Source organism: Watersipora subatra, chromosome 8 (genome assembly GCF_963576615.1).
Source record: "Watersipora subatra chromosome 8, tzWatSuba1.1, whole genome shotgun sequence".
NCBI lineage: Eukaryota > Metazoa > Bryozoa > Gymnolaemata > Cheilostomatida > Watersiporidae > Watersipora > Watersipora subatra.
The window spans coordinates 264,629-281,128 of record NC_088715.1 but is presented as its reverse complement, the minus strand read 5'-3'; the positions used below and the strand labels follow the sequence as shown (position 1 = coordinate 281,128).

The 16,500-nt window shown below is 34.5% G+C and overlaps 1 protein-coding gene and 1 pseudogene across 1 annotated transcript in view; one reads left to right on the top strand and one right to left on the bottom strand.

The window, feature by feature from the left end:
- The window catches only part of LOC137401912 (nestin-like), a 1,051,237-nt gene that overhangs the window by 846,485 nt on the left and 188,252 nt on the right, over positions 1-16,500 (bottom strand). The window lies entirely within an intron of this gene.
- On the top strand, positions 1,171-4,086 carry LOC137401800 (uncharacterized; annotated as a pseudogene).

The following is a 16,500-nucleotide window of genomic DNA, read 5'->3' as shown; positions in this document are numbered from 1 at the left end:
TTATAAACAGTTGTAGGTAGTATAGTGTAGGGATGGCATTTGTTGTTTGAAAAAGTGTTATCGACTATTGTTGGGGTTGTCCCACCAATAGTGATAGTATTGAATTATCAATGAGCAGACAGAGTTCACCGATAGTTATCGAGTGACTTGGCAGCTGGTAAAACTATCGAATTGTCGTGCCTGAAAAGATCGAGGATTGTGGGAAGCAATAGGAAAAGGTGTTCGAGTTATTAGAGCGTTCCAGTTATCAGAGCACTGACAAAAACTATCACAAGTCCATATATTTATTAGTAGATAATTGTACAAACTATATATAAATCAAACCTGTAGACCGCTTTTTGCAAATTAAAAGTCTTCTAGTGTGAAGTTTAAAAAAAATATCATCGGAAAGTATCGAGACTTGTCTATCACTTGAGATTGGTTGGTTGTTTGAAGTGATGTGATTGCCAGGACGTTTTCAGATTAAAATAAGCCAAACTTGATTGCTGTTGAAATGCTCGGAATAAAATACATCTTTTTTTTAGCATTTTGACCAATGATATAGAGCCCCCAGGTTAGATATACAGGGGGCTGTTCATCATCGTTTTAACCAAAATCAAGTTTGCCAATTTTTCTTTAAGTTTATTCGAAGGTTAGCTCACCTTTTTTTAGCTTTTGGATGGCCATCGCTAATTGGATGATTGGCAAAATTTGGTTTTTGCAAACCATTAGAAAAGTTTACATAATATGAACACTGTTGTCACTTTTTCAGAAGAAAGGGTACAGCGAGTCTACCATTGCTTTCTATCTCTGTGTTACAAAAAATTTCCTCATTGTGCCCTTGGCGTACTCTCAAAATATATTGTATTTTCCATAGTGTTTGATTTTTGTGGATGTCTTTTCTAACAAAGCATATAGCTACAATTACTCTGGTCTCTCAAAAGAAATAAATTGTTTCGGAGGAGATTGTAAGCCTTAGCACTTCAAAAGTCTAAAGTCTAGACTACTACCCGCAAAAATTAAATTTCAGGATGTTCAGAATAATGTGCAGTTAAAATTAGATAAATTTTCCAATTAACTAGCGGGGACCGTATCTTCTCACCTGGAAACAATTTGACATATTTGAGGCTTACTGTAGCAACTGCCCTCCTAATGTGCTAGTCATAGTAGTCCAGTTATCAACAGCAGCACATGGTGATTAGATGGATAGAGACCAAGCTTGCTCAGAAAATAAACAGTAGTTTTCTTGAATACAGCAAAAATGTTAGAAATGAAATAAAGCAGGTATGTAGGAGCTGTGAGACCAAATCACAAAGAGTCTGTATCATACATGTAGTTTGAGTTATCTTGCCTATTACTCGAGTTTATGTCAGTATGTAGTTACAAGTAGTTGAGTCAGTTTGAGTCACTTCATTCCAAGTATTTATCAAGTTAGTCCTTGCGTTTTTCATAGAGTCAATAGCCGGTGCGTTGGGTAATGCTAGTAAGTATGTCTAGAAGTTGTTGTTACCATAGTCTCAGAAATGTTGCATGAGACTAGGTCTTGCGGTGTTGGTAGGTTTGTTAGTTTCAGTAGAGATTAAGAAACTGAAATAGAAAAGTAATCAGAAAAATGAGTTGTTTAGTGAGTTTGTGAAAAAACATGGTCTCAGCTCGTGAAGACTTCCTGTCAAATGGAAAACAGAGAGGAATGTTTAGAAGCGGAATCATTCAAATTATAGTTATTTAGCAATAGCCATTATCATGGTTTACAAACTTAATAATAAATTTTTTAAATCAGCCCACAAGAAGCAGTATTTGAGTTCATATGAAACTAAAGAGCCAATTAGAATTATCATGTCACACAATTCAGAGGTATATAGATGATCTGCTGACAATGTTGTAAGTCCTATACATGTTAGTATGATAACTTTAAAATCAGCCACTCCTAACTCTAGCTAATAGATAAGCCATCTTTATTAATACACTTTTTAAGTTTTCATTAACTTCCCCAAGGATCTGCTTGAATACAAAGTAACAGCTCAGTTGGTCACTCGTTGGTCACTATAGTTGGTCACTTAGTTCCTATAATGTATGACTATAGAAAGCTTATCTCACAATTGAAAAATCTAATCTTTGCATACTTTGAGCAAAAACCTCAATAACAAAGGATATTGATTTGGTAATTAGTAAGAGTTAGTCTTTCACAAATAATTATTCCATATATATTTTAGTAACATGACCCGCTACCTTAAACTGTAGTGGTTTACACATTAGAGGTATCGCTAGATGTGATAAATCTACAGCAAAGGAAAGGAAATGCCATAATTGTATTGTTGTGTTATTGACTTTGAGATATATTTCCATTGTAAGTAGGGGTAGAGATGCAATAGAACTTGAGCTAGTTATACAGTAGATTAGAGAAATATACACTGTGTAGCTATGATTAATAATGAAGTAGAGCCTTGGGAGTTGTACAAAGTGAAACTGAATATGGATAGGATGTGAAACTAAAGATAGCCATGCATCGGCGTTTTGGGTATAGATATACATGTAAACCAAACATACATATAGATACGACATAACGCAAGTTATTAATGGAGCATTGCGCATTAGTCATTTACCAATAAATTGTTGCTGTAGTTTAGCAATGACTGCAGCAAATTTATGCATGTCTGAAGTGTGCTTGCAAAATTTGGCTATGCTCGCCATGCAAAAAGAATCCCCTCATCGTGAATTGGTTATTTTCAGCAGAATTTGATTTACAATCTCGTGAGTCGACTCTAACACAACATAAACAAACAGTAAATTTAATATCTGCAAATACTTTTGGTACAGTCTTGGTTGCGTCCATATTTAAGATTGCATATTGAGCAGTATCTATTTCGACAGCGCGATGGGCAGTATGATGATATCATTTTAGGTGCTAGTTTCAGCAAGTCAAATTCTAAAATTAAGTTGATCAAGTTTTATGAGTTATCTTCTCTTATCAATGTAATTATTATCAGGTCTAAGAGCCTTTGGCCTAAAATAATCTAAGAACTTAATTCAAAACAGAAATTACATAGTAACCTTGTGAATAAACAGCATGAATATGTAGTATGACCATATAACTGCTGACTTTCTACAAAGCTTACATTTTAATAAGGCAGCGGGCAGCGATGACTGAGCAATGAGTGAAACTGGAAACAGAGGAAAACAACTTTCAAATCTCAAGAAGAGCAGCTTTTGTTGTTGCTGCAACTGAAAGCGCAATCTAAACAGGATCTATGACATCATTAATTTGTGTGGAGTTCATGGCCTCTAAATAATGCAGTCTCATTGCCCTATTTCAAGGTTAAGACTCGATGATTGTAACAATTTGTGCTGGTTTAAAAGGTTGAAGGTGTTGAGCAAGTGTTACTCATTTCAGCTAGAATCAAATTCAGGTTGTAAATGAATAAAATTGATCTTCCAAGCTACATATTAATTGGTGTAATTAGAATATTTGCTATAGCATATAGAGTTGGTAACTTCAAAGGATAGGCTGCAGTGGTCAGTTATAACAAGCTGTTGTTATAGTTTACCTGGTTGTTATGGTTTACCTGGTTGTTATGGTTTACTTGGTTGTTATGGTTTACTTGGTTGTTATGGTTTACTTGGTTGTAATTGTTTACTTGGTTGTTATTGTTTACTTGGTTGTTATGGTTTACTTGGTTGTTATGGTTTACTTGGTTGTTATTGTTTACTTGGTTGTTATGGTTTACTTGGTTGTTATGGTTTACCTGGTTGTTATGGTTTACCTGGTTGTTATGGTTTACCTGGTTGTTATGGTTTACCTGGTTGTTATGGTTTACCTGGTTGTTATGGTTTACCTGGTTGTTATGGTTTACCTGGTTGTTATGGTTTACGCGTTTGTTATTGTTTTAGCCGGTTGTAATTGTTTACCTGGTTGTTATGGTTTACTCCGGTTGTTATGGTTTGCCTGTTTGTTATGGTTTAACTGGTTGTTATTGTTTACCTGGTTGTTATGGTTTACTCAGGTTGTTATGGTTTGCCTGTTTGTTATGGTTTACCTGGTTGTTATGGTTTACCCGGTTATTATGGTTTTCCCGGTTGTCATGGTTTTCTAACTCTAGATGTAGCTAGTCTGTCCCATTAGGTTGCCTGTTAGTGGTATGACTATGGTATAAGATTTATACATCAATATTTTAATTTCAATATATGCTATTCCAGCAGCATCGATGTATCTTCTGTGAAATGTTTCATCCATAAATTTGTGACATTAACCATGGAGGTGTACAACTTATATAGGGATTTAATATGACAATGGGATCTACTGGTATTGCTTTAATAGCTGACAAAATAATAACACGTTTTACATTGTCTATGCAAAATAATTTCTTGTTTAGAGCTCAAATTAATATTAACACTTGAGTTATCACTTTTTCACCATGCTTCTTGAACATGCATTTTTTGCTGACAACCTTGCTAATGTTTCGGGTGGGTAAAAGCAAAAGTACCTAGTAAACCCTGGTTTATTAGCTTGTACTAAACATTTGAGGGCGGAAAAGTTGTCATTCGACTCTATCTATGGGCTCCTGAGATTTCGATGTTTACATAACATGAACACTGTTGTCACTTTTACAGAAGAAAGGATACAGAAAGTCCACAATTGCTTTCTATTGGTGTTATATTTTTTTTCTAATGACACTCTTGGCAAACTCTCAAAATATATTGTATTTTCTATACTTTCACATTTTTGTGGATGTCTTTTGGCTACAATTACTCTGGTCTCTCAAAGGAAATAAAACGTTTCAAATGAGATTGTAAGCCTTAGCACCTCAAAAGTCTACAGTCTTGAGTACCACCCACACAAATTAAATTTCAGGATATTCAGGATAATGCGCAGTTAAAATTAGATAAATTCTCAAATTAACGTTTTAATGTATTAAAAAGGCAATTTCCCTTCTAAAAAACTGCCCAAGGCTTGACATTCACTATGACTTCCACAATTTGCACATCTATGCATATAAACGGGCATCCTACAGCAGAAGACAACTCCTTTTACTAGCCAACTTTTACCATCAGGCCTGTTGGTACCAGAGCAGTAATCAATGCAGGTATTAGTGTGGCAGTTAAACTATGAGTTGTGAGTTTGAATCCTATGTGAAACAATCCTTTTTTGAACATTCAAGCATTGTTTTAGTCAGACGAATGTACATGACTCTTATTATAGTAACAATTATGGAATACACCTGCGGATGTAAATAACCAGCTGGATTGTGTGGCCTCTTTGTGTAGATAGTAAGAGAGTCCAGAGTGACTGACTGTGTTATGAAAATAATATTTACTGTTATGAAAGTCGTGCCTGTCTGAATCCAGGGTTGGAGATGAGGATAAAAGACTGCTATGGATATTACTTGAACCCTGGACATTCAACTTTGTAGATCAAAGCTCAAACACCTGCACCAAGCATCTGCCTTCAGACATCTCTGAATATTTATTAATATACGTGTACTTATACTCTGAGTTCTAGTTTTTGCGTAGGATTTTTTGTCTAGCATTTCTCTGTATAGCCTTAGCAAAGAAGTAATGGTGGTTTGCATTCATGATAAGTGAGAGTAATTTGGTTCATCAGGCTGCAGTGTATGTGATCTTGAATGAACTTTGAACCCTTGTGGAATTGTCTTTATTTTTAGTTGAAACTAAGTCATGGGCATACAACTTCTAATGAATCAAAACTAGAAATTTTTAATAATAATTTCAATAATAATTATTGTTCTTTTGTTTGTAGGGCCAAATCTGAATGTGGAGAAGCTTGCCCACCTGTAGTGAATATCACAGCATATGTACCTGGTAATACTTGTCCGCTCCCAATGCTGGCAGGACCTTGTAGGGCACACCTAAAATCACTGAGGAATAGAGGTGACCAATCTATTTACAAAGGTTGTCAAAGAACGAAAATAGATTCCAGTGAGTAAAGTGATTAATATAACTGTTTACGAGAACTAAATTGTTGAGAAATGTTTTGTTTTATCAACAATTCAGTATTTACTATAATAAGAACCATGTTCGCCTGAAGCCATGCTGAAATCACTTTGAAAAAAAGATTCCGTGACCTATAATCGAACCCGGCTATTAGACTTTCCAACTAAGCTATCTACCACCTTTGCCACTCGATCACCTTGTTGCATTTTAGTAGAACTGTGTGCATACTTATTACATATGAGGATCTCTCATAACACTTAAGACTGCCAGCTACTATAATTTGTGATCATTGCTTCATATCTGTTTCTGAAGCCAATTCTCCAGCTAGCCATATTTACCATACTAACAATAATTGCATTAGTTGCCTTGTTCACATTACTTGCCTGTTTAATTACTGTAAATTGCTTCAGCTAGTATATGCGATGCTAACAGAAGACTGTGTTATATATGGTTATATAGCCTCTAAACCTAGGTTATATAGCCTCTAAACCTCGGTTATTTATCCTTTAAACCTAGATAAAAACGGAAATGTAAAAACTTACTCCATGACAAAAGTGTGAAAAAGTATGGTGTGTTGAGTATGTATGAGTGAGAATATCTTTAGTGAAAAATTGGGTGAAAGTATGGAAAATAAATATTTTAAAAAGTAAATTAACGACCATAAATCATAAATTTGCTACTATAGTTAATTCCTTTTATATTTATTTTTTTATTGTTTATAGAAAATAGTACACTAGTCATCTAGTGCGCTGTTAGAGATCGTCTGATGAGCCCATTAAAGCACATCAAATACTTAATTGCCCAAATATTTTGAACAAATGATAGGCTTTTGATTAGCGCAGCTGTTAGACTGTGAGACTAGTAACCTGATGGTCAGAAGTTCTAGTCATTCGCAAAGCAATTTTTTTATCTTAATCTCTAACCATGGAGTCAGACCGATTTGAATGGCGATAATCTTCTAGTTAGCCTTAAAATGCCACTTTCTTTCTCCTGCCACTCTAGAAAAACAAAATAACGTACATATACGGTTGTCTTCATTGCGGTATACAGTATATACAAGTTCTATGAAATTATTATTTGCTGTGATAGACCATCAAAAATGTCGACAAACCGGAGGGAATAAGTAGCCGCAATTGGTCAGAAATCCTTCGAGGCCATCGGATAGGTGCAGACATTCTATGTTGGTCTATCAATGTGAATGTTTCAAGTCGACATATCGTTTAAAGATATATTTTATCCTAACCTAGAAACCTAGAGACAAATAGAGACAAATAGAGACAGATAGCCAAAGGATTACTACGCAACATTCTAATTATAGCTGAAAAATACTTGTAATTACTTTGTTGTAAACGTGTAAAATATTTGTTACTAGTTTTACTTCGCTGAATAGACCTAGATGTCTACCAAAATTAAATAAATCACCGTATATAGCCGTAAAAATGTACTTATTGTAAAATTACTGCAACATAAAACAAGTGGAATTGACATGAAAATGCTGCAAGTAAGATACAGCCAACAATTTTAAAAGTGGAGTCTATTATTTCTTTTTATATGACAAAGAGGGTGAGTTTGGGAATATATTGGGACGAAATAGGCAGTGTACACATATTAGGTAATTTACATATATTTTACTGTTTGAATAGCGTAAATTACCTATAACATCATCAGTGTCTGGAGAGTGTCTGGCATTCTTTCTGTTATTGGCTAATAAGTGAAGGGTTTGTGTCAAGCTAAGTTATAAAAGATCAGACGGAATAAGAACAGTTTCACGTAAGTTGAATTGATATTTCTGGTCTGTTCATCTATGTTGACCCAATGACTACCTGATTGCCGTAATAACTGTTTTTTGTTAAAAATGAACAGCTATGACACCATAAGATGGTTAGGAGGCTAACTACATTGTCTACAGATTATAATTAACTGTCAGTGTATTAAGTGAGTAACTATTTTAACCATGAGCTGCGTCACTATGAATACCATGAGCCGAGTAGTGTGACTTACCACAGTGTTGGCATATGGCCAAGGGTCACATGGTACTGCTTTAGTAGGCTTTGTGCAAAGTGTTTGATTAGTGAGTTGATTTATTAGCCAATCATATATGTACTTAAACAGAAGGAGCCAATCATATCTGTACTTAAACAGAAGGAGCCAATCATATCTGTACTTGAGCCGAAGGAAGTAGTTGAATATGTAGTTGCACCAAATTGTAGTTGATTCTATCAGACAGTTTTAATATTATTCTATCATTTGATGTTTTTGATGTTTGACGTGGCCTGACTGCTAAGATGTTTCAAGGTAGAAATCAGTGAAAATTTATTGCTGTTTAAACTCTTCAAAAACATATTTTTATCACGCTTTCTTCTTAGCAACAACCAGCCGTGCCAGACACATTACGGTTACAGAGTTGCACTCATTGTGGATCGATAGACTTTGGGTGAATTATATTGAACAATAGTACTACAGATTATTAGTATTATTGTTATTGGGGGATTATTTTATTGTTAGCGGTAATAATATTGATAACTTCTTCGACTTCGACATGCTCACAGAAGTAGGGGAAATGGCCGAAAATGTGTCCGAGCTCATTCTGCAACACTTTTGGGGCTTTTTTATGGCATCATCCGGTGTTAAATGTTATGCTGAATAATTTGATATCAAAATAATTTTTTTACAGACGGTGTGGTTCAAACTTTATGATGGTTCACAAGTATACGCACCTTCATCAAATATAAGGTGTTACCTCTGCAATTATGTCTCGATACAGAAATTAATTTGGTAACAAAAGAGTTAGGTAAGAAATATTTACTGTAACAAATTCAGTGTATGTCTGAAGCCAGGACCGGAGACCAGCATAAAAAGTTGCCCTGCACAGTACTTGAACTCATGATGTTTACCTTAGCAGGCAGACACTGTAATACCTGCACCAATCAACTTACCCAGTCTGTACTTTAGCATAATACTTGATGATCTCTCACTACACTCTAGATTGTTAGGATACTAGTAGACATTTATATTTATTTGGGAGTTTAAGTTGAGGCTTTCCTTCATTTTGTTATTTCAAATCATCTTCAAAGAATATATTTGAGTAAACTTTAAACTAGAAGCGTTTTGGTTTTCTTTTTCAGTAGTTTTAATTTGTAGTAATCTTTAAATGCAATCAGAGGTTTATTATTAAAAATCTGTTATTTGACCATTTTATCTTTGTATGAATGTCTTTAAATTATTGTTGTTATTATTCTTTTATGTTAATAAAATTCCTAAAAGTGTACTGTTTATTTTGACTTCTAGCTTTTTCAATCTACGCCTATGAAATACTAAGTTAATTGGCCTTGTTATTATACATAAACATTTAAATTTATTAAAAGTTTTAAAGAAATGCAGAGGCAATTGTTACTATAAAAAACTGCTCAATGCTTGCCTGTCCACTATGACTTCTACACTTTGCACATCTATGTATATAAATTGGCATCCTGCAGCAGAAGACAACTCCTTTTACTAGCAAACTTTTACAATCAGGCCTGTTAGTACCAGAACAGTAAACTGTCATATCAATTTGACTAATGGCTGTCATATGGGCTCATCATGACTAATTATATTTTCAAATAACACCCTGGTAGTCTGGAGTGTTGTGAGAGATTGTCATGTGTAATAGCTGCATGATTATCATTAATTGATTGAGTTGGTAAATTAGTGCAGATAGGAGTGTATGGTGCAGCTAAACTACGTGTTGCGAGTTCTAATCTCGTGTGAAGCAATCGTTTTGTAACATTTAAGTGAGGCTTCAATCGGGCGGGTGAACTGGTGAACTGGCACAGCTTTTATTATAGTAAATATTGTTGAATACACTGTGTATTGTGTATTACGGACATCACAATACACATACATGCAGGTATATATTATCAGCAAGAATGAGTGGCTTCTTTGTATAGAAAGTAAAAGAGTCTAGGGTGACTGATTGTGTTACAAATACAATATTTACTGCAATGAATGTTGTGTGTGCCTGAGTCCAGGGTTGGAGGTGAGGATAAAAGACTGCTATGGATATGACTTGAACCCTGGACATTCAACTTTGTAGATCAACACCTGCACCAGTCATCTGCCTTCAGACATCTCTGAATATTTAATAATACACATGTACTTACACTCTGTGTTTTAGTTTTGCATAGGAGTTTTTGTCTAGAGTTTTTCGTAGTCTTATCAAAACTCTAATAGTGGTTTGCACCAATGAGAAGTGAGATTTAATTTGTTCATTAGAGTGATGTTGGTGATCTTGAACAACTTTGAGCACTTTTGGAATTGTCCTCCATTTTGTTTAAACCAAGTCATGGTCATACAACTTCTATTGAATCAAAACCAGAAACTTTCAATTGTTCCTTTGTATTGTAGAACTAAAGCTGAATGTGAAGAAGCTTGCTCACCTGCAGTGATTATCACAGCATAAGTACCTGTTAATAGTTGTCAGTTGCCAATGGTGACAGGACCATTTAGTGCCAACTTAGGATCATGGGAAAGGCGACTAGATTTCAGTGAGTAAAGTTATCAACAAATCTTTTATCAACAAATCAATTTGTTCTAGAACCAGAGCCATGTCTGTCCATTATTTTGAGGTCATGCTGAAAGCATTATGCAAAAATATTCCCTACACGGGAATCGAACCCAGATACTCGACTTGCTAACTAAGCTATCTACCACCTGTGCAACTCGACCACCTTGTTGCTTTTTAGAATAATGGTACACATACTTATTACACATGATGGTCTCTCATAGGTGAGACTGACAGTTGCTAGTTTGTGATCATTGCTTCATATCTGTTTTTGATTTAGAAGCCTTTTCTCAATTCTACCTTATCCCACGAGCAAACGAGCGGAGCGATGTGTGCGAGTTTTTTATGATAAATGCATGTGCACACAACTTACGAAAATTATTCATCAACAATGAGACGAACCCTTGGCTAGAAATTTCATCAAGAAATTTAAGCATCGGAATGTAAAGTCGTAAAAGTATAATAACGATACAAAACACATTTAAACCTATTTAAATATGTTACCAAGTCTTTGTAAATTGTCGGTATTATCTTTAAACTTACCCATCTGATCGGATTATACACAAATAGACAGATTTATTTGAACGAAAATCGCCACAAAAAGCTTGAAAAGCTCGGTTTAATAAAAGTTAAGACCGAAAATTGAAACGCCAATAAAGCCGTGCGACCGATTGTAGAAGAATTTAGTAGTGCATATTTCACGAGAAAACCGTGTTCATTTTACCAGTCTATGGTACTGTTTACTTGTAATCGAATTTATTCGAAGGTTTTTGTAATAAACGTAGACCGTTTGAGGCGTAGACCGATTTACAGGTACGAAATTGTGGTACACCGTTTATCAGCCTATGTTTTTTGTCCAATCACCGAAGGTTTCATTATTTAAAACGTTAGCCGAAATTCTTTACAACTTACGTACAAGCTAGGGCCAAACTACAACGCCCCTTCATGACGAGAACATCTTTTATTTTGCTACATTTTTATACGAGTGAATGCTCCTACCCGCTTTCTGTTAAAGATCGCTTATCAAAACCATTCTACATTCAACGCAACCAACTTTGAAACTGTATAGTACACAGTAGCTTGCCATTTTACTTCTAATTTTGCATTCCAGAATTATAATAAACATATTTCTTTATCGTTGTTGAATTACATACATTACAGTAAATTAGGCCTATAGCTTCATAACACTTTTATAACAGCTTTTATTTTGCTGCAGTTTGCAGAAATCTTCGAGACGCATTAATGCTCATAGGTTTTCTATTATTGCTGTATTACTATATTAACAATATTGGTTATTTTAATAATATCAGTGCATTTTACTTATAATATTGGCCAACATTGCATTTCTCCTATTGCAAGAGAGAGATATAAACGTAATATTTTCCTTTCATTGTTGTTGTTTGTCATGACCAAACACTTTTTAAATAAATTTTCTAAAAACCTATATAAATACCACAACTTCTTGATATTGCTACCTATGACGTTTTGAAATGTAAACAAAATTGTGTATTGGTTTTCTATTATTACTATATTAATAAAATTGATTATTCTAAGAATATCAGTGCATTTTACTTCTAATATTGGCCAATATTGCATTTCTCCTGTTGCAGGGGGAAAATATAAACATCTTTTCCATTCATTATTGCTTATTGTTGTATATAATAACACCCACACCCAGTACATTACAGTTATCCTATTGCACTGCAGAGCCATTTGATTGCTAATATTGCATTTCTCAACCATTAGTACCCTTTATTTTTTTGCCAATATCTCTGGCCATCTCTTTGGTCGTGGGCTGTATGACAGTGGAATTTCTAGTAGTATAACTTGCTTACACTACATGTCTAGTTAATTACTGTAATTTGGTTGGACTAGTTTATGCAATGCTAAGAGTAGGCTACATATTTATCTATTTGTAATTACGGTTTGGAAGTTGGAATAAAATATTGCCCTGTAGAGGATTTGAACTCACAACATGCTGCTTGGTTGACAACACCTTAACAACTGCACTAATCGATCATTCATGAACTTTACAGAATAATTGTACATAAATCTGTCTTCTACACCCCCTCAGAGTATTTGTGATGTATAATTTCAAAATTTTAATCTTGTATCAAAGTCTTTTTATAGACGGCATGGTTCAAAGGTTATGACAGCTTATATGTACCCTTGTCAGATATTAGACTTTACCTATTCAATTATGTCTTGTTGAAAAAATTAATTTGTTGACAAAAGAGTTAGGCAGAAATCTTTTACTGTAGCAAATTCAGTGTATGTCTGAAGCCAGGATTTGAGACCAAGATAAAAAATTACCTTGCACAGGACTTGAACTCATGATGTTTACCTTAGCAGGCAGACACTGTAATACCTGCACCAATCAACTTACCCAGTCTGTACTTTATCATACCACTTGATAATCTCTCACTACACTCTAGATTGTCAGGCTACTAGTATATATTTATATTTAGTTGGGAGTTTAAGTTGAGGCTTTCATTCATTTTGTTATTTCAAATCATCTTCAAAGGACAATTTTTTAATTGTAAACTATGAGCAATATATTTTAATTCATAGTTTTTTTTTCAAAATCTATTAGTAAGTTTGATTCAAAACTTTAAAAAGGTACTATGTTTATTGGCATTGTTATTATATACGAACTTTTTTCATTTATTGAAAATTTCAACTCATTAAAAAATAAGTTGCTACTTTAACAAACTGCCCAATGATTGACTCTCCATTATGACTTCTGTACCATTATGCACATCTATGGGTATAAAATAAAAAAACTGTAGCAGAAGGCAACTCCGGGTATTAGCCAACTTTCACCATCAGGCCTGTTGGTAGTAGAACAGTAAACTGTCATATCAATGGGACTAATGGCTGTCATATGGACTCATCACTACTAATTATATTAATAACTAACACACTGGTAGTCTGGTGTGTTGTAAGAGTTGTAAGGGGGAATAACTAACTGCATGATTATTACTAAATGTGAACATGTGATCAATTAATGTGGGTATTGGTGTGTTGTGCAGCTGAAATAAAAGTAGTGAGTTTGAATCCCATGAGAAGCATCCTTTTTCATATCTAACATTTATACATTTAGAGTTGGCAGCTATGCGGATAAAGCTAAACCAATTATCATATACCTACAGACTCCTGATGACATGAATTCTACTGGTAATTATTATCATAATACAAACAGTCTCTCATCATCTCATAATACAATACCCACTCTCATCTTTTCCTCTCTATCTTATATTATATATATTTTATTTATGTTTTAATATTTTATTACTGTATAAGTACCTAGCAAGGCTTCGCGTGTTTGTCATTTTTGTTTCCTTGTTGCACATGGATAAAGTGATATTGCATCTTCACTATATTAAGGAACAATGACTCTCTCATTATGGGCAGGAAGCATTTGCCCTGCAGTATAAAGGTTTTGTCTGCACTGAGCATGCACACTGTGCACAGAGCAGCGGTATAATGTGTTTAATCATGGCTGTGGCAGTTAATAAAGTTATTTTTGTTGTAATCTGGTGCATATTCTTATCTTTTCATGAATATTAATAATGGTACAGTTTCATGCAGAGTTGTACTTACAACAATCCTACCAACAAATAGTACTACTTATAGTCATGGGGAAACATGACAAGAAATAATTAAGCATCACTGGTCTAGACTAAGAAGCACATTGAAATCTGCATAGTCTTAAGCAGTCATATATAAAACAAGTTCAGTACTGAAACTGTTTTATTCCAGCTATCTTTATGGTGATATATGGCAAGAGTAGGTAACTCCTTGAGCAATTGTGCGCATGATTGTTTAAAATTGAAAAAGTTTTGAATCCCTTTTAAGCTTATTGATTTTTATAGCCTCAGCCCCCTTTTTTCATAAGTCCATTTATCGGAATCTTTTAAAATAGTTAAAGGGCGGGAATGACTGATATACTACAAAGAACTGAAGGCTTTTAATGAGCGTTGAGAGCTAATCCGTTTAGATACAAGCTTAGAATGCTTGTGCCGGTTTATTAGTTTGTCGCCAGGTGATAAGATTGTATAAAAAAATAATTTCTTTTACTGATGAACTGGAAAATATGAATGACAGACCTTTATCAATCTGCTTAGGTTCATCTAAACATCAGAGAGCAGCCAATTTGGTTAAAACTAGTGCTCTGCAATATGACACCATATGCCAAAACTATATATTGGCCCTGTGAGCTATCTATGTCATTCAGTATCAAAACTTTGGAGTTAGGCTTTCTCGATATGGATTACTGTGACGGTGTGCACAAAAACAGAAATACAACAGCGGTAATCGTGTCCGAGCACCAAAAAATTAGAAGTTGTCTTTTCTCTTTAGGAGGGTGTCAAAGCAATTGGAAATTTGGAATTTGAGTATATTTGATTAAATCTACTTCATGTTCAACCAGCTTGAATTGAATGAAAGCCTTTCTTTGAGAAACAACCAGCTACCACAGTACCAAAAAATTAGCCTGCACCCAGGCGCTGACTATGCAGCAGCTGGAACCTGCCGCACAGTAATGGCCTGGGTGCAGGGCTGCTGGCTTCAAACAAACCAGATCAGATGACAGTAGAAGACCCAAGCTAAGGGTGCTCAGGAAAGCAGAAGAGTAAACAAAATTGTCGGGGAGCGGTTACGCAGATATGAACTAACAAACAAACTACAGGTTAGAAATTTCGTTCACTGCCTTGGCTGTAGGGATTTTTTGCTGCATTCTCTCCATAATTGTGGATTGACTGGCTTTTATCTTGGTAGTTGGTCTTGAGGTACTTCTAACGACTGGCACTGGTGCAATCTCAGCATGGTTAGTAGGATGATGATAACGTAAGTGTAAGTGTTAATAGAGGTTTGTGGTTTAGCTGTACTTGGTTTTAACTTTGCTGGTCTGTGTATCGGCACCCAACTGGCATAATACTCAATTCTTATCGTCCTTGGATTTTAAGAACAATGCCTACACAGGTGAGCTTTTTCTGGTGGCTATAACTTCAACATTACTTGTGCTCGGACTACTCAGTGTACTACTACTAGCTATACAAGCATGTCAGACTGTGATAACATCTGAATATTGAACCCGCTCTCACCCTCCATTGCATTCGAGCAAAGCAACCTGCAAAGTATCAACACATTATGCATTGCATACCATAGATATATGAATATGATGCATACAGTATTAAATGAATTGAATGAATAATAAAACATTTCGTATTTCTTGCTTGTAAATGTGTCAGAGGATGAGGTAACATTTTTCTCCTGATACATAGATGTTACTGACTTACTATAGTTACTATGTCCGCTGATTTTATTTCAGTATTTGACATTTAAACTTAAACTAATGAAATAATCAGTCATGAAGTTTATCTTCAGTTCCTCTAGAGTTGCAAACCAAACGGATACAACTACAGTCGCTCACTGTATGTATGTAATAATTGATTTATATATAATACAAATTGAATTTGAATTTAAATAATGATAATTTGCAAATAAGTATTATTAATAATTTTATTACTATTAGGCAATCAGTGCTTAGTTCTCTGACCTCATAATAATGGTAATCCTATTCAACCAGTTTTATTATTTATATAATAATTATTATTTATAGTTTTTTTTTACTTAATGCTAAACCGAAAATAATTTAATAAAATTCAACTTAACTATTAATTAGTTTATATATTATTATATACAGACGAGTGGCAATAGTTGTGATCATGTTTTTAAACACACGTTAGGTTAGAATAGATTAGAGAGTGATCACTAAAACCTGCTTGTTTGACTGTTTCAACAGTTCAACTTCACTTTGTAAAATAATGAATCAAATTATTGTTCATGAAACTTTTTGTCTACCTCGCCAGCCTGTTTCTAGAAGATTCCAAACGAGAAAGGAAATTTGCGGGTTCGCAAATAAGTTTTCAGGAACTAGGGCTGTGCCGGTATTGAGTCACAAAAGTCGGCGATAACCGATTTCGGTTATCTCAATTAAACACATTTAAATTTCTCGTCTTCACATG